Raw genomic sequence first — 19,470 nt, 5'->3', positions numbered from 1 at the left:
TAAAGTTGCCTTGTGATATGTTCAATGAAGAAGAAGACTGAAGGCTTCTATATAGGCAATTTGACCTAGTTAGGATATTAAGGAAGAGTTTCCTAAGAAAGCATGGTGAAAATGAGATATGCAGTTTCATAGAAATTTTAATGATAGCCAGGAGTGTTTTTCATTCAGGAAGCAGGGTGACAGTTTGAAAAGCTGAAAGTTCAGTGCAATCAGAGAAGAGGAACATACAGGGATGCTGGTAAATGATGAATCTAGAAGTAAATAGAGATCAGATTTGGCTTGACCTTGGAGACCTTAGCGTGATACTGCTTGGTGTTATCTGATGACTATTCAAAGAGTTTAAACAAAGTTAGAAGTGTCTATTTGTGTTCCAAGATATCATTTTAGCCATAGAATGAATAGTGCTTTGGATATATAGAGACTCCCCTCTGTGGCAAATAAAATGGTGTTTGTAAAAGAGGTATTATTGTTATTAGTGATAGAATTATGAAGGTGACTCAGATGTTTATAAGGTAAAATGTGTCAGACTTATTGAAAAGCTGAATATGGATAGTGAAGGTAAGAAGTGTAAAAGACACCTGTCAACTTGAATTGGATGTTTTTGTGATTTTCTTTTAAGCATAATATCCACATTTAGGAAGAAAAAAATGGCATAGATGATGGGACTTTTTTCATCCCTCATGAGACCAAAGCAATGTCATGAGAAAAACATGGAGAAAACAGCAAGAGAAGTACCCTGGGTTCAAGATGAAGAACCCCTGCAACTAGGGAGACAAATAAGAAATCATACTGCAATGGGAGGAGGTAGGATGTGTCCAGGACATGAGAATGCTCAGTCTCAAGGAGCTAACTGTGACAAAGACTTCAGTAGCCTACAGCTGCAGACACCTCATGGTACCATGTCTTCAAGAACACTTTTGTGGTAAGGGACCTGCTCCATCTGAGCACCAGCAACCAGTCAGCTATGCAGGGGGAACCTGAGACTCCTAGAGGAGCAACTGAGCTTTCCAAGTGAACATCAGAGGTGAGGATCTCTTGCAGACCAAATATGTGGATGCAGCATCGCCATAGCTGAGTCATCATCAAACAGGAAAACATATGTTTTTCTGTTCTATTCAGAAGACCCCCTCAGAGACTTCCTCCCCCAACTCCCGGCCCCACACAAGCCACATCTGGGTGTGTCCTCGGCAAATCATGAGTTCTTTGCTGAGCAGAGTCAAGACCCACACTCGTGGCAGCTGGCCTCGGTTTCTGGTATGATTTCTTGAGGCCACTATCAGCATAGCATCTGTGGATTCCTCACTGAATCTTAACAGGTGGCTGCAGAGGGGCACAAGCTGGGCCTAAACTTGGCCTGCAGCTGATCCCTTCTCAAGGCTGTGCCACGGAACACCTACCACACAAAGCCATTCTAATAAGATCAGAATACTTAGAAGTTTTGCTTAGTACAAAGTACAGAGAAACAGACACCGAAGGGCAGCCAAAATGGGAAGACAAAGAAGCAAAACCATATGAAAGAATAGAACAGAACTCCAAGAATAGTGCATCTAATAGATGCTATCTAATAGATGCAGAGTTCAAACACTGGTTATAAAGATGCTCAATGAATTTAGGGGTAGTGTAGATCCATTCACCAAGAACTTTAACAAAGTAATTAAAAACAAAAATAGGAAAATGGAAATTATGAAATGGAACCAGTCAGAAATGAAGAACACATTTCTAGAATGAAGTGTATATTAGCAGAGGAAACAGAGTATATAAAGAAGAATATCAAACCACCGATATGGAGGATGGAGAAGCCAAGGACACTCAAACAGAATGGCAAGGAAAAAGAAGCCAAGCATTTAATAATCCACGGAGCCTATTGGACACGATTATATTTAAAACTATCCATACCATGAGGTAACTGAAGGAAAACAAAAAATCAGAGAGCAACTTGAAAAAATAATTATGGAACAATTCACTAACATAATGATGGAGATAGACATACAAACCAGTAAGCTCGAAGAGTCTCAAGAAATAGGGACCCAAAGAGGACTATCACAAGACACATCCTAATTAAAATGACAAAGGTTAAATACAAAGAAGGAATCTTAAAAGCAGCAAACGGAAAATTGTCATTGATGTATAAAGGAGCACACAGAAGACTGGCAGCTGATTTCTCAAAAGAAATTATGTAGGACAGAAGGGCTGGGCACAAAATATTCGACGTGATGAAACCAAGATCTACACCCAAGAATACTTTTATCCAGCAAATCTGTCTTTTGAGTCAAAAAGAAGAACAAATAAAGAGCTTCCCAGTCAAAAAAAGCTAAAGGAATGTATCAACACTAAGCCAGTATTACATGAAATGTTAGAGGAACTTCTTTCAGAAGAAAAACATGTGTCAAAAACAGGAATAAAGAATGGTGATAACTATATTCCAACTAACAAGTACTTCAAATTTAAAAACAAAAATTAAATGCTCCAACCAAAAAATAGTGTAGCTGAATGGATCAGAAAACAAGACCCTTACATGTGCTACCCACAAAAGACTTACTTGAGATTAACAGACACACACAGTTTAAAGAGATAGGGATAGAAAAAGACATTGCTTTCATGCACCTAGAGGGTATTGTGCACAATGAAATAGGTCAAACAGAGAAAAATAATCATCACATGATTTCAAGTCCATGAGGAATCTAAAGAACAAAATTAACAGTAACATCAAAAAAAAAAAAGTCAGTAATAAACTCCCAGGCACAGAAAAAATTTGAGGGCTACTAGATTGGAGTGGGCATGGAAGGACAGAAAAAAAAGGCAAAGGATTTAAGAGATATAAATGGATAGTTGCAGGATATGGAGATGTAGAGCGTAGCATGAGGAAGATGGTTAACAAAGTACTAAATATATAACCAGATTAGTGGCATGATCATTTGAGAGTCATGTAGACTTCTGATTGCTAGGATGTACAACTGAAATAAACAAGTATAATTGAAAACTATTCATTGTACAATGTAAATGTGAGTAACAATTGTCTCTTATATTTTGATAAAGTTAGGGGGAAAAAAAGGAAACACATCCACAACCAATGTTACCTAATGTTTCTGAGAGTCAGGAATCTGATGAAATGACTGGATATTCTTGTAAAATTCTCTCAGGAGGCATCAGGAATTATTTCACTGATTGAATGTTGGAGCTTTTCCATTTGTGGTTTACTGATTGCTACTGTTCATATATTTTATGTTGGTCATAAACTTTTTTTCTCGATATTTATATTTCTATATTGATTTAATAAAGAAAGTTTATTTTTACCCACATGACACCATTTCCAGTGTACTAATTCTCTGTAGATACAGGTTTACATCTGGTATCACTTTCCTTCTACAAGAGAGATGCTCTCTAACATTTGTCAGTGTGGGTTTTTCTGGTGGTGATTCATTGAGCTTTTCAATTTAAGCTTGAAATTGTCTTTATTTCGTGGGTGTGTTGAAAGATATTTTTTGTGGGGTATAGAGTTGCAGATTGACATGCTTTTCATTGCTTTAAAGATGTTGCTCGCATTATTGTCCACAAGATGCCTGCTGCCTTTCTGATCCTTGTTCCTCTGTAAGTAGTGTGCTGCTTTTCTCTCGCTGATGGTAAGCAATGTGATTATGATGTATTTTAATGTAGTTTTCTCCATTTTTCTGCTTGTTGCTTATTGAATTTATGTCCTCTATAGGTTTTCACTTTCATCAAATAAGTCAGTAGTCACAATTTTTTTCAAAATAATACTTTCTCACTCTCTCTTACCCGATCTCTTTCCAGAAATCCATTACATGTTATTAAGCCACTTGAGTTTTTACTTTTTGACTCTTTGTTGTATATTATTTTCTTTTATTTTGTCCAATTTGCTCATCTTTTCGTGTGTTAATTTGTTAATCTATCCATTGTATAAAATCAGTAGAACAATAACATTAAAAGTGCTGTTAGAAATATTTTCATACATCAAAAAGAATCTCTAGAAATTTATGACTACATTAAGAACATACTTAGAAGATTTTAAACACACAAATTGCTTTGGGTGGAAACTGCACATAGTCAACCAAGTTGGCAAGTTTGGGAAGCAATAATAATCTCCAAATTTACAAGTTTCTTGAAAATTTAGGGCACAGATCCATAATCTGGTAATATATATATATTTAAGACTAGTTTTTTTTTTTCATACTATATATACAGAATTTTTTTAACATTATTTTTCCTCTTTGTCCCTCCCCCTCCCTTCTGGTAATGACTAGTCCATTTTCCATGTCCATAAGTTTCTGTTTGTTTGTCCTGTTCATTTGTTGCTTTTAGGTGTTTATTTCACATATGTGATATCAAGTGATTTTCAATCTTTTCTATCTGGATTATTTCACTTACTATGATTACTTCAAGGTCCATCCACATTGTCACAAATGGCAGTATTTCATCTCTTCTTATAACTGACTCATATTCCAAGCTGTATATATGCACCACAGCTTCTTTAGCCAATCATCTATCATAGGACACTTTGTTTGCTTCCTGTCCTGGCCACTGTGAATAATGCTGCTTTGAACATTGATGTGCAAATATCTTTTTGGATATGAGTTTTCAAGACTTTGAGGTAAATAGCCAGTAGAGAGATTGCTGGATCATATGGTAGATCAATTCTTAGTTTTTTGAAGAACCTCTATATTGTTTTCCATTCTGGCAGTACCAATTTGCAGTTCTATCAGCAATGTATGAGAGTTTCTATTTCTCGACATACTCTCCAACATTTGTTTTCACTCGTCCTGTTGATTATAGCTATTCTAACAGGCGTGAGATGGTATCTCATTGTGGTTTTGATTTGCATTTTCCTTATAGCTAGTGACGTTGAGTATCTTTTCATACATCTGTAGGTCATTTGTAGTCCTCTAGGGAAAAGTGTCTGTTCAGGATTTCTGCCCATGTTTTGATTGGATTGTTTGTTTTTTTTATTGTTATTGAGTTGTATGAGTTCTTTGTATATTTTGGATAGGAGGCCCTTATTGGAAGTGTTGCTTGCAAATGTATCTTCCCATTCAGATGGTTGTCTCTTTACCTTGTTGATGTTTTCCTTTGCTGAGCAGAAGCTTTTTAGTTTGATGTAGTCCCATTCATTTATGTTTGCTTTTCCTTTTCTTGCCTTTGAGGTCAAATTTATAAAATCTTCTTTAAGTTCAAGGTTCTTGAGTTTCGGTCCTATGTTTTCTTCTATGTATTTTTTGTTTCACGTCTTATATTCAATTCTTCAATCCATTTTGAGTTAATTTTAGTGTGGTTATATACAAGAGTCTAGTTTCATTCTTTTTCAGGTGGCTTTCCAGTTTTCCCAGCACCATGTATTGAAGAGGCTTTCCTTTCTCTACTCTGTGTTTTTGGCTTCTTTGTCAAAAAATATTTGCCCATGTAAATATGGGTTTACTTCTGGACTCTTGATTCTGTTCCACTAGTCCATGTGTCTGTTTTGCTGCCAATACCATGCCGTGTTGATTACTGTCACTTAGTAGTATAATTTGAAGTAAGGCAGAGTGATGCCTCAAACATTGTTTTTTGTTTTGTTTTGCTTTTGTTTTTGTTTTTGTTTTTTCTCAGAATGGCTTCAGCAATTCACAATATATGCTCCCATCAAATCTGATGATTTTTTTCTATTTCTTTAAAAAATGCTGATTAGATTTTGATGGGTATTGCATTAAATCTGTGTAATGCTTTAGGTAATATGGTCATTTTAACTATGTTGATTCTTCTAATTCAAAACCACAAAATATCTTTCCATTTCTTTGTATCTTCGATATCTTTTAATAGGGTCTTATAGTTTTCATTATATAGTTCCTTCACTTGTTGTGTTAGACTTATTCCTAGGTATTTTATTCTTTTTGTTGCAATAACAAAATAAATTATTTTTTCCACTTCTTTTTCTGACATTTCATTATTAGAGTATAGGAATGCTATGGATTTTTGAACATTGATTTTGTAGCCAGAAACTTTACTGTATTTCCTTATTGCTTCTAGTAGTGTTCTTGTGTAGTCTTTAGGGCTTTCTAAATGGAGAATGATATCATCTGCAAACAGTGATTATTTGACTTATTTGTTTCCTATTTGGATGTCTTTTATATTTGATATCTTTCTCTTGCCTGATCGCACTCCCTGGGACCTCCAATGTTATATTGAATAACAATGTCGATAGTGGACAGCCTTGCCTTGTTCCTTATCTTAGAAGAAAGTTTTTGTTTTTTACCATTAGGTAGAACAGCTGAGTACTTGTAATATGTGGCCTTTACTATTTTAAGGTATTTCCATTCTTTACCAATTTTGTTAAGTTTTTTGATCATAAATAGATGCTTTATCTTGTCAAAGCCTTTTTTTGAATTTATCAATATAATCATATGATTCTTATTTTTAATTTGATTATGTGGTGTATCACATTAATTGATTTGCGTATGTTGAATTATCCCTCTGCCCCTGGGATGAGCTCACTTGATTGTGGTGTGTAATCTTTTTAATATGTTGCAGTATTTGGTTCCCTAGTATCTTACTTAGGATTTTTGCATCCATGTTTATGAGAGATATTGGTCTGTAGTTTTCTTTTTTGTGTTATTTTTACCAGGTTTTGGTATCAAGGTATTATCGGCCACATAAAATTGGAAAGTATTGACTCCTCTTTGATATTTTGAAGAGTTTGAGGAGAATAGGTGTTAAATGTTCTTTGAATGTTTAGTTGAATTCACTGGTAAAGCCATCCGGTCCTGGACTTTTACTTTTTTGTAGGGATTTTATGATTGTTTCAGTGTCCATATTGCTGAATGTTCTATTTAGATTTTCCAGTTCTTGATGCACTCTAGGAAGGTTGTTTTCTAAGTACTGGTCCATTTCTTCTAGGTTATTAAATTTGGTGTTTATATACTTTTTAATAGTATTCTTGCATGATTCTTTGCATTTCTGAAGAGTCTGTCATAATTTCCCCTCTTTCATCCTTGATTTGTGTCCTTTCTTTTTTTCTTTAGTAAGTCTAGCCAGGAGTTTATCAAATTTATTAAGCTTCTCAAAGAACCAGCTCTTCGTTGTATTTATTTTTTCTATTGTTTTTTGTTTTCAATTTCATTTATTTCTGCTCTAATTTTGATGACTTCATTTCTTCTGCTGACTTTAGGCTTTATTTGTTCTTCCTTTTCAAATTTTTTAAGATGAAGTGTTATGTTGTTTATTTGGACTTGTTCTTGTTTTTGAAGGTAGGCCTGTAATGATATGAATTTTCCTCTTATGACCACTTTTGCTGTGTCCCAAAAGTGTTGATATCTTGTACTATCATTATCATTTGTTTCTGTGCATCTCTTGGTCTCTCTTTTATTTCTTCTCTGACCCAGTTATTCTTCAATAGCATGTTGTTCACTCTCCTTGTATTCATGGTTCTTCTTGATTTCTTTCTGCAATTGATCTCTAGCTTCAAAGCATTATGATCAGAGAATATGGTTGGTATGATTTCAACCCTCTATTTGTTGAGGCTATTTCTGTGTCCCAGTATGTGATTGATTCTTGAGAATGTTCCATGTGGGATGGAAGGCTCTATAAATGTCAATTATGTCCAGTTGGTCTAATGTATCATTTCAGGATGTTATTTCCTTATTGATTTTCTGTTTGGATGATCTGTCCATATCGGACAGTGGAGTTTTTAGGTCCTCTACTACCATCCTGTTTTGGTCTGTTTCTTCCTCTAGTTCTGTTAGTAATTGCTTTCTATATTTTCGGATCCCTGATTGGTAGCATAGATATTAATGTGTTATGTCTTCTTGATGTATGATTCCCTTTATCATTATGAAGTGTTCCTCAGTATCTTACTTTACCTTTTTTTTTTATTTCGAAGTCTATTTCATCTCATATTAGTACTGCTACTCCTGCTGTTCTCTGAATGCCATTTGATTGAAATATCATTTTCTACACTTTCACTTTGAGCCTATATTTGTCTTTGGAGCTGAGATATGTCGCCTATTAGCAGCATATAGTTTGTTTTCATTTTTTGAATCAATCTGCAACTCTGTATCTTTCTACTGGTGAGTTTGGTCCATTTACATTTAGGGTAATTATTGAAATATGAGGCCTTATAGCCATTTTATCTTTTGCTTTCTGGTAGCTCTGTTTGCCCTTATGTTTCTGTTTGTTTTTGTTGCCTTTTTCCCTCTGGTCCTTCTTGTTTTATATTATATACTTCTGTTCTAAATATTTGCCTGTGGTTACCATTACAAATATGAAATAGATAGTTGTATATATACAGTTGTCCCTTTTCTTCTGTGCATCCCTTATCTCCATTCTTCTTTGACAGTTTAGATCTTTGAATCTTCCCATTTTCAGTCATTGTTGTCTGTCCCTATGTATGCTGAACATTCATTACTATCTCTCTAAAGCAAATCTCTTCTTATTTTAAGCTGATAATATCCTGTTCTTAGTAAGGGTTGCTCTCTTTTGCTTTTATCAGCCTGTTAGTCACCTTACTCCTAATTATGCATACTTTTTTTATCTTTTTGTTTTAGATGAGCTGATCCATTTCAGTATTTCCTGTAGTACAGGCCTTGTACTGGAGAATTCCCTCAATTTTTGTGTGTCTAGAAATGTGTTTATTTCTCTTTCATATCTAAAGGAGAGCATAGCTAGATACATTATTCTTGGCTGGTATTTCCTGTCACTTAATAGTTTGAATATTTAATTCCTCTCGGCTCATGAGATTTGTGCCGAGGAGTCCGACAATAATCTAATGAGTTTTCTTGTATAGGTTACCATCTTCTCCTCATTGACTGTCCTGAGAATTCTCTTTGTCACTGATTTTGATAATTTTTATAGGATGTGTGTTGGTGAAGGCTTTTTAGAGTTGAGATAATTGGATTTTCTATTGACTTCTTGAATTCCAAGCTCCAGATTATGTCTTAGATTTGGAAAAGTTTCATCAACTATTTGTCTGAAAATGCTTTCTATTCCCTGTTCCTTTCCCTCCCCTTTAAGAATTCCCATTTTTCTTATGTTTTCTCTCCTGACAATATCAGCTAATTCTTATATGTCTCTTTCATTATTTTTTATTCTTTGGTTTCTCTCTTCTTGCTTCTGATTTATTTCTAGATTTCTGTCTTTGATATCACTGATCCTTTCCTTCACTTGGTTGACTATTTCCCAAGCTTGTTATTTCATTTTTCAACTCTTGCAGTGTGTTCTTTATCACCAGAAGGTCTATTCAGTTCTTTGTGAGGGTTTCAATCTCCTTGCTAATGAATTCATTCTGCTCATCTAGTTGTTTTTTCATTTCCTGAAATTGTTGATATGATTCATTTCGGATCTCACTGAGTTTTTTCAGAAGTATCATCCTGAAATATCTGTCATTTAAATCACATATATCTATGTCTGTAGATTATTTTCTGTAGAATTTTCTCTTTCTTTCTGACATGACTTGTAATCTTGGTTGTTCATGGTGTTTAATAAACTATTTCTCCTCCTGGGCATTAATGGAAGTGTGTTCTGATTTTTTTTTTTTTTTACCCTGAGAGATTTATTATATAATGGTCCCTAGCCTGTTGCAAATAAAATGTTTTTCTTTTGGTTTCCAGTAGGTGGTGTCTAAGCCTCTTGGATCTCTCCTTTATTTAAAGTATTAATGTCTTAATGTCTTTCTTTCCCGTCTATAGATGTTTAATCATGCTCGCTACCCTCAGTCTCAGTTCCTGTCAGTATTAGCGACAATTTCAGTAGCGTTTGCTCAGATTCCCCTGGGGCTCCGTCTCGAAAGGTATGAGTGGAGGGACCCTCTGTGTTGGCGAATGGGGGCTGCGTCTTAGCTTCAGTTTTGCAACCGCAGCTGCAAAAGATCAACTGTTGTTTCTCTGCTATCCCCAGTTTTCTGCCGTCCCTGTTTTTCTGTCATCCTTGTTTCTCTGCCTACTTCCCTGATGATTAGGCACTGTAGCCGACTATGTGGGGCTTACACCATTCTCAGACAGGGCTGTTCAGGAAATTCTCTGCACCTTCTCCCTTTTCCTTCCCCCTAAAGAGAGCTCCAGCTACAAGAAGCAGCATCTTTGTTTCTCCCAGTCTACCCCCAACACCCGGAGTTCTGATCTGTGGTACAGATCACACTCAGACATGCTGGTGTGCAGTTTGGGTGTTTTTTGTTGTTTTAGACGTTTATTTATTGTTGTTTCGAAAGGAGAAATCTGAGACATCTCTCACGCTACCGTGTTTAATCCAATCTCCTCATGGCAATTTTTGATGGTTGCAAGGTAATTGTGAATGTTACTTGTTGGAGTCACATTTTTTTGGTGTTCCTTTAATATTTCTGAGATTGATTGTAGAGAATTTCTCGAGTTACTGTTGGAACTCTCCAGGACTTGCTTTGGTATTTTCCGGTGTGGTGCTTATACCTAGGCGACTTACTGCGTCCATAGTAGGTCTGGGGCAGAAGGGATAGAGGTTTCTGATGTTTGAAGAGGGCTTAGAGACAAGGTCTCCAACATCTGAATTGGGTAAGAATGACTTTTTCATTTTTGATTCAGTGGTGCTGTTTATTTGGGTGTGGGGGTGGGCAGGGCAGGAGGGTTGAAAATGAACTGATAGATACCCGTCCATCTTATTCATCCCTCTAGGTCCTTAAATATTCAGTATCTATGATATCTCTAGCTTTTCTAACTACACTCATTGAGGTATGGTCAGTCAACTCAAAGTACCAAAGAAGATCAGCTTTGTGTGGAGGATGGAATCTTGGGTTGCAGGCACATATAGGTCTTTCACTTCTCAGAGCCTAATATCTCTCCTTATAGAAATCTTTGCTAGCCTTGCTGGCAGAGCCAGATTTTGTAGTAACAGACTTTGTCAAGTATTCTCACCCTGCCCAGCTGCACATTGGCTTCCAGGCCCAGCACCAGTTCTGTGCTCAGCATGGCCATCCCCCTCAGCCCCACAATGAGGTTCATAGATGGGAAAGTAATCTTGAGTCCTAGGTCCGAAGCTCTATTATTCTTTTCCATCTGTGTACTTTCTCACCCCTTTCTCCCTGTCCCCACGGTTGCCTGACTGGTTCCCTTTTGTTTCCTTCTGACCTACCAGGGGAATGTAGCCTGGTAACCTTGCACAGACCATGAATGCCCAAGCCTTGCTGACAGTACAGCAGGGTGACTTGGATGAAGAGCTCATTTGGAAACTGGCAGATGTGGCTTCCGGGGACCTGGCACCTATGAATGCCTTCACTGGAGGCCTGGGTGCCCAGAAGGTCATGAAGGTTGGTGTGAGTGGAGAATGACAGGGCTGGGGATAAGTCAAGTGCCTTTCTGTGTTATCTCTGAGATTTAATTTACTGGCAATCACATGCCTTTTCTCTCCCCAGACCTGCTTTTGAAAATTTATGCCTATTATGCAGTGGCTGTACTTTGATGCACTTCAGTGTCTTCCTGAGGATAAAGAGGCCCTCACAGAGGACAAGTGTCTCCAGGAATATGGGTAGGACCCATGGAAAAAACATACTATTGAGGGTCTGTGTAATATAATTCTTGTCCGACACTCCTCCTTTCATGTGACTCAGTGCCAGAACCGTTACGATGGGCAGGTGGCTGTATTTGGCTCAGATCTACAAGAGAAGTTGGGTAGGCAGAATTGTCTCTTGGTGATTGACCATGGTGGGCAACAGCTACCTTCATCTCTTCTAGTCTTTTGCCACCTTACCTGGAGTCTCTTCCTATCTCACAAGGGAGAATCTTGATTTTCATATCCTCATCTTGTCTCCTTTTTAATTTTCTGCATATCAAGGAAAATCTTGATATGTCTCCTTATCCTCCCCTTATTCATTCTCTCCATGTATGGCCTTCATTAGGTGACCTTTGCTTTTTATTGCTCTGGAACTTCACTGTGGAGTACTAGACCCTCTTATCCTCTTGCTGCCTCGACAGGGGGATTGAAGAGAGGACTTAACTGGTGGCTTTGCTAAACTCAGTCTCACTAACCAGCCTCTGTTTCTCTCCTTGTGCACCTCCTAGGTGGGTGCAGGGGCCGTTGGCTGTGAGCTGCTCAAGAACTTTGCCATGATTGGTCTAGGATGTGAGGAGAGGGGAGCAGTAATCATTACAGAAATGGACATCATTTAAAAGTCCAACCTGAATTGAAAGTTTTTGTTTCAGCCTTAGGATGTCACAGTGGGTGGTGCAGGCATGGTGAGGCGTGAGCTGCTTCTTCCACTTCTGTCTCATCTTTTTAGTGTTATCAATCTTCATAAATCCTTTCCTTTGCTGTTCTCCATATAAGTCTTGCTTTCAGTGCATATTTTGTTGTGTATTAAATACATATTTTTACTTCATTTGTCATTGTTTAGCTCCCTCATCCTTTTGTTGTCCTTTCACTGTTTTAGTCATTGCTGATGTGGGCCTAGTGACTATAGAAGCATGGTTGGTTATAGAGGGATCTTATCTGGGAAGGATTTGTCAAGTTGCATGTCATTTTTGCCTACTCTGAGTCTATCTTTTCTTTCCTTTTGTCATATAACTAAGAGGCACTTCTCTGTAGACATTTGGAATACATGAGGTCCCTACCCTTGCCTAGTGGGAAGACACAGATTAAATGAGAGATTCTCAGAATATGGTGTGAAGTCATCTTAAGGTCTACAACACACTTTCATGAATTCCACAAGATCATAGTCTTTTTAAGAAAAGACATTATTGGTATATTTTACTAAGACATTATTGGTGTATTTTATTCTAAGGTTATCAGGTGAAAGTGGAATTGGTCACTTCACTTTAGAAAGCTTTTGTTAATTCAGTGACACAGTGGCACAGTATCTCACAGAGTTTGGCCAGTGATGATGCCAAATTGTGTATACAGATCCTTTCAAAATGCAAAATAAAACAGTACAGAAATCGAGAGTCTAGCCTGCAGGTAAGCTTTAAATCACTATCACTTGTTTAACTTTGATTTTTTTTTAATATCAACATTTATTTGGAAGCAGTGTTAAAATATTCTGTGAGACAGAATATCTCTTTACGCTGCAATAGAAGACAGATTAGATTAATGGCAGTAGCAGTGAGCAGCAGTCCAGCAGTCCTAAGAGATTGTATGACTTAAAACAGATATGCAGAAATGTTACTACAGTTTGACTATTGTTACTGAAGTTTTGTATTGGACAATTGTTTCTTCTGTAATGGAATAATCCCACCTTCCACTAGATTAGTAATATTTTTAAATTTTATCAATTTAAATGTCTAATTCAATCAATATTGGTAACCAAACCACACGTAACAGAAGTTCTTTTTAAGACCGTATGTTGTAGAATTTCTCCGTTAGACAGTAAATAGAGTAAAAAAATATATGGTTAACAGTGGAAAGTTAAAAAGTGCTATAAATGGCAACAGTGTTAAATGAGGAGTAGAAAGTGGGATAGAGGGGTCTTTGTAGTGTAGTGAAAGAAGTCATCATTGGAAAGATGACATTTCCACAAAGACTCGCAATGATATAGGAGAATTGGAAGATAGTGAAGAATGTACCAGGCAAAGGTAGCAGCCTGAACAAAATCCCAAGATTTTGTAATCTCCTTGATTATAGTTGAGGAACAGAGCGATCAGATGGAGGAGACCATGGTAGGAGATGAAGTGGGAGAAGTAGCAGGGGCCCGTTCATTTCACCCTACGTGAAAGTGGTAGCCAGTGGAGATTTCTGAGCAGAAGAGGAAGGGACCTGACTTAGGCTTTCACTGTATTTGTTCTTGTACTAGAATCTTGATTTCATTTGTGTGAATGTACCCTAACTCTGGGTGCTGTTAAGTTAAAAAAATAAATAAATAAGATGGGTAGACATCAGAACATCAGATATCTGACCCACTGTCTTTTGTTTGTGTCATTATTTCCTTTTCTACTCACCCCTTGCCTCATTTGTCACATCCCCAGCTGTATTTACCACCCCTATCTCTTCGGCTAAACCAAGGACTTCCTGAACTTGGAGCCTAGGTCTTACCCTAGGTCTTATCATCATATAAATCAATCCTCAGTACAGCTATGCACAGATTTGTTCAGTGACAGGTTCGTTCAGTGAATAACAGCTCTGTTCCCCTGTGTGCATCCAGAAATCGAAGACTGACACAGCTGCTGTAGCTGTGCGCCAGTTAAATCCACACATCCATGTGATGAGCCATCAGGACTGTGTAAGCTCTGACACAGAACATATCTATGATAACATTTTCCCAAATCTGGATGGTGTGGCCAGTGCCCTGGAAAGTGTTGATACCTGTGAGTTTGGAGGTGGGTGATGGGGGATGTGTCTATTCCTCGTGATCTATTCTGAAGCGTCTCTCCCTCCATTCACCTACCCCTGCTATCTCCCCACAGGCATGTATGTGGACCACTGCTGTGTCTCCTACCTTAAGCTACTGCTGGAGTCAGGCACATGGGGCACAAAAAGCAATGTCCAAGTGGTTATCCCAGTTTTGACAAACTCTTATAGCTCCAGCCAGGATCCTCCTGAGACCATTTCCATGTGCAAGCTGAAAAATGTCCCCAATGCCATTGAGCACACCCTGCAGGTGATCAGCCTTGAGTTGATAGGAGAAGTGGAAGACATAGTAAGGCTTAGGTGGCACTTGGCTAGTCTCTCAGTTACAAACCTCTTCTTAACTATATTCAGATGATGCCAGCCTCAGTGTATGTAATGTGCCTGTTTCTCAACTTTCTTCACTCACTTTACACGTAATAGTTTATCCTTTTCAAATGATTCATTTTTCAACTTTAAAACTTTTGTTTTAAAAACATACAGGCAAGTATTTCATGTAAATGAATATACATTTGAAAAGTAAACAGTACTGTGATCTTGCCAAATGTAATTTTTAACATCATCTCTGCTAGTTATTTAACAATCTCTAACATCAATTCCATATATAGATTCCCCACACTATTGCTGAAAATATGCTTAACAGCTGGTTTGTCAGGATAACTGCTTGTGCACATACATACAGAACAGCGTACATATCCTCTAGACAGACAGAGTAAACATACCAAGTTAACTGGCACTCAAAACCTAACCAAAATTCCAGTCTTCTTTCAACCTAACAAAATCCATTGTACTATCAAAGTGATTGTTAATGCAATCTTTGAGGCTAGGTCTAGTCTAGGGGGAGTTTAGGGTAGGAGAAGAAATACTTTGATCTTTCAATTCCCTACTACTTCAAGAGTTGCAGAATAGATGTATTTATATTTGGGCCTTCATCCCCCTCTCCATTTCCCCTCCATGCATGTGTGGTAGATGTTCTGTTACTCTCTGGCCAACATGCAGGAAGGCCTATACAAAGTTTTAAAAAGAAATTTTAAAATTTCTTTGATTTTATATTCATTTACATGAATATACATTACATGAATTACATGAATATCATTTACATTTGATGTATATTCATTTACATGAAATACTTGCCTGTATGTTTCTTTGTGCTTCAGACTTCTTATCTCTGAAATAGGGCTGACAACAGTATTTTTCACAAGGCTTTTGTGAAAGTACTTCCCACTAAATATGTACTTGACTTTAAATATGTACAAGTTGCTCATTCTTTCATATCAACCTCATGGGGTGTAGATATTACTGTTACAGTATATCTTTTGAAATGAGGGGACAGAGTTGAAAGGTTTTCTCTTGTATATATACTCGAAGTTGCAGACCATGTCAGAACTGGGATTTGAACTCCCAGTATTAAGATGCTCCAGATCAGTTCACCCAAGAACTGTATTTATTGACCTCATAAGTCTCAGAGGGCAAAATCTCTGTCAAGATTTCTGCCCAGTCCCCATGGCCTGATAGGGATCATTCATGCTTTTATTTGGTATGAACATTTTCCTTTCTTACTGAGGCATAACAAACACACCATGGATAAGGTACCTACATCTTAAGTTAAGTTTTGCACACATACACATACTTGTAACTCTACTGAGGTCAAGGTCATAGGTTTTTGAATTGAGGTGGTGAGGGCTTGGGAAGTTAGAGGAGCACCATTTGGTAGATTGGTTTCCTCTGTTCTTCCCATATAGGCATGTTTTTCGTGTTTGCTTTATTCATCAGTGGTCTTTCTCATACCTTTAGAAATCCATTTTGTCTCTCATACCCTATGTAATCTATTTACTCTGTCTGCAGTGGGCTCGGGATGAGTTCTAAAGTTTCTTTAAGCAGCCAGCAGAAAATGTCAACTAGTATCTCACATGAGTTATCCCATCTGTCTGTATGTTCCATCAGCCTTTTTCCAACCAGCTAACCAGGGCATGCTGTAACTACTGTAACCCTCAGCACCTGGCACACTTTGTGAATGACCAAATAAATGCTTGAGCCCCATGCTGTTGATTGTGGGTTCATGACTAGTGTTCCAAGGAGTTAAACCCACTCCTGGGACCTCTGTGTGATCCTGCCCCTGTGATCCCTCTGATCCTTGATAGAGACTCCAAGTTTATGGAGAGTATACTGTGGCTGGTTTGTACCCAACCCCTAGAGGTGCTGGAGGCTGTGCAGTGCAGCTTGGTGCTGCAGTGACCACACAACTGGGCCGACTGTGTGACCTGGGCTTGCTACCACTGGCACACCCAGTATTCCAGCAACATCCAGCAACTGCTGCACAACTTTCCTCCTGACCAGGTATCACATACTTTCTGAGTCCATTTGTCAGAGTACGTGGCCTGCAGATAGGGAGCTTGCCACAGATTACTGATATGGTGCACGCCCATTAATCCAGCCATGGCAAGCACACCAAGGTGTGGAGCTCTATTGAAATAATTAAGCCAGTGCTTCATGCTGTTGACTGCCTCTTCCCTCTTACCTCATGCACTTTGCCTCAAGCAAGAGACTAGGTTTATCTTTCCATTACCTGCAGTATAAGGTGAGTCATATCCAATTCCCATTCCCATTGAGGGTGCAGAGATGATAGGAGAGAACTTTGGGAGTGAAGAGCACGGGAACTAGGTGCAAGTGAGTTCCAGTTCCATTTGACCAGGGGCAAGTTGTGTGTTTTCTCTTTGCACCTCATTAGCTTCAGGCATGAAGTAAGAGTACTGATGGCTTATTTCATGAGAGTTTTGTGAGGATGAGCTGAGATTTACTCAGTTACTAGGTTAATTAAGTTAATACAGTAGTTGGCAGTGCATAAGAGTGGGTGAGTAGTTCTGTATCGGGACCTCAGGGCTGAAACGAGGAGTCAGGATTGTCAGAGCTTTCCTCTCAGGTTCTGCTCACCTAAATTCTGCTTACCTAAAACCATTCAATTCTCTTATCTAACAAACTCAAGGGCCTCATTGTTGTCTTGGCCCAAATGCTGTCCAGACCCGCTCACCTTTGATATCAACAATGTGAGTCTCCTCCCTAGGGTCTCCTAAGATCAATGGGAAGTAGATGGGTGGGAAGAAGCCCAAGGCTCCCCAGATGAGGGCAGATGTGCTCATTGCTCCATATCTTGCTTTCTAGTCCCTGCATCTGGACTACGTGATGGCTGCCGCTAGTTTACTCAGAGCTATGGGTTGCTGGGCTCCCAGGACAGGGCTGATATGGCCATACTCCCATAGTCTGTGAAGGTCTCCGAGTTCATTTCCAAGGCCAGCATCAAGATCCATGTCTCTGACCAGGAGCTGCAGAATGCTGATGTCTCTGCCAGTGAGGGTGCTTAGCCAGTTGCCCTGGAACCACCATAGCACTTTTCCCCTGTCCATCCAAGCCCCCTCACTTGTATTTTGCCATTGGCCTTGTTCTGAGACCCCAGATCTGAAGTTTACTCCCAGTGTCCTTTGGTCCTCACTTCCTCCAGTGAAAATAAGAATGGTTGTTAGAGGCAGATTCTCTCACACTCTTTACCTTTCTTCCTTCTACTGTGAGTTGTTTGTCTCCTTTCTTTGACTGTCTTTGCCTTGTTTTATGCTCCCTTTTCTCTTTTTTTTTTCTTTTTCTGTGTATATGGGGTGGGGGAGAAACATGATCTCCCAGTACCCTCTCTGCCTTGATTTCTTCTCTGGTCCTTGCAGATCTCCCCGACTTCTTTCTGTTTGCATCTTTATTCTGTGTTAGCCTTCATATATCTTTCCTCATCTCCCTCAAGACCTCTCTTCATCTCTCCAGCTGTAACTAACTATGCCCAATGTTCCCATTAATAAGCTTGCTCTGTGAAACAGACAGTGACAATGTAGTCATTAGAGAGAGTCTCACTCTTTCTCCTTGTTGCCTTATACACTGTAAGTCCCCCTCTGCACTGGATCTTCTTTCTGTGTAGTTCCATTTCCTTCCTTTTATATCTCTCCCCTCCTCACCTTATCTCCTTCATTTCCTTTTCCAAATTCTTACTCATATGTTTTCTGTACCTGCCTGTCTGGTTTTCCAGTATTTTCCCACCTTATTCTCCATTCTTAGGTTTATCTCCACCATTCTTTCCATCGATTGCCTTCTTCAGATTTTCTCCTGTTTATCCCTTTACATATTTCTCTCCTCTTCCCTGTCTGAATTTTTCCACAGTACCTCTTCATGTGTCTTTGTCCTTATATCTCCCTCAGGTTTTCCCCTATATGTTCCTCTGTGTCTCTCCATCTCCTGTCTTCTTCATTTGTCTTCAAGGTCTCCTACCTTTATATCTCCATCTATGTGCTTTTGCAAAATTTTTGGTGAAGAAAACACATAGGATTTACCACCTTAATCAGTGGTACATGTACTGCTCAAGAGTATTAAGCACATTGGCATTGTGCAACAGAGCTCTAAAACTTTCTGGTAAATCTGAAACTTACCCATACCCCTCACCCCACTCTGGCAGCCACCATTCTACTTTATATCTCTGACTTTGACTCTTGTAGATCTGTCCTGTAAAATAGGATTGTGTAGTACTTTTCTTTCTGATGCTAGCTAAGCATAGTGCCCTCCAGGTCTCTTCGTGTTATTGCAAATGACAGGATTACTTTCTCTTTTTAAGGCTGTGTAACATTCCATGGAATGAATGTAGCACATTTTCTTTATTTATTCATCTGTCAGTGGACACTGGGTTGCTTCCACCTCTTAGGTATTGTGAATAGTGCTGCTGTCTACATCACCCTTTGTGAATGTCTTTTAGTTCCCCAGTGTCTGCAGATGCCTTTCTCTTCAAATCTCCACATCTGTTTACATCTGTCTTTATTAGGGTGTTTCCTGCTCTACCTTTTCTCCTCCCCACTATGCTTTTGCACGGTGCCTTTTCTTTTCAATCCTTTATCTGCCTGAACAACTTTGGCCACTCTGGGCTCCTGCTTTTTGGCCTCAGTCCTTGACCTTGGATGAGACCTAAAGGATTGACATGTCCCTCTCTTCTTGCAGATGATACCTGCCTACAGGAGCTCAAGGTCATGCTGCCCAACCCAGAGATGTTCCCTGAGTGCAAGATGTACCCCATCAACTTTCAGAAGGTGCTAGGAGCAGGTACCCTTTGGCAGGGTAGAATGGGCTGAGGCATTCTAGGCTTGTATGGGGATTATAGATCTGCTATAT

General features: G+C 38.7%; 1 pseudogene; it reads left to right on the top strand.

Annotated features, from left to right (window-relative positions):
• Positions 1-809: 809 nt before the first annotated feature.
• LOC120616802 (ubiquitin-like modifier-activating enzyme 1) lies at positions 810-19,401 on the top strand (annotated as a pseudogene).
• The last annotated feature ends 69 nt before the right edge of the window (positions 19,402-19,470 follow it).

Source organism: Pteropus medius, unplaced genomic scaffold, assembly GCF_902729225.1.
Source record: "Pteropus medius unplaced genomic scaffold, Ma_sr-lr_union100, whole genome shotgun sequence".
Classification (NCBI taxonomy): domain Eukaryota; kingdom Metazoa; phylum Chordata; class Mammalia; order Chiroptera; family Pteropodidae; genus Pteropus; species Pteropus medius.
The sequence above is the reverse complement of the archived record's forward strand: the minus strand, read 5'-3'. Positions and strand labels throughout refer to the sequence as shown.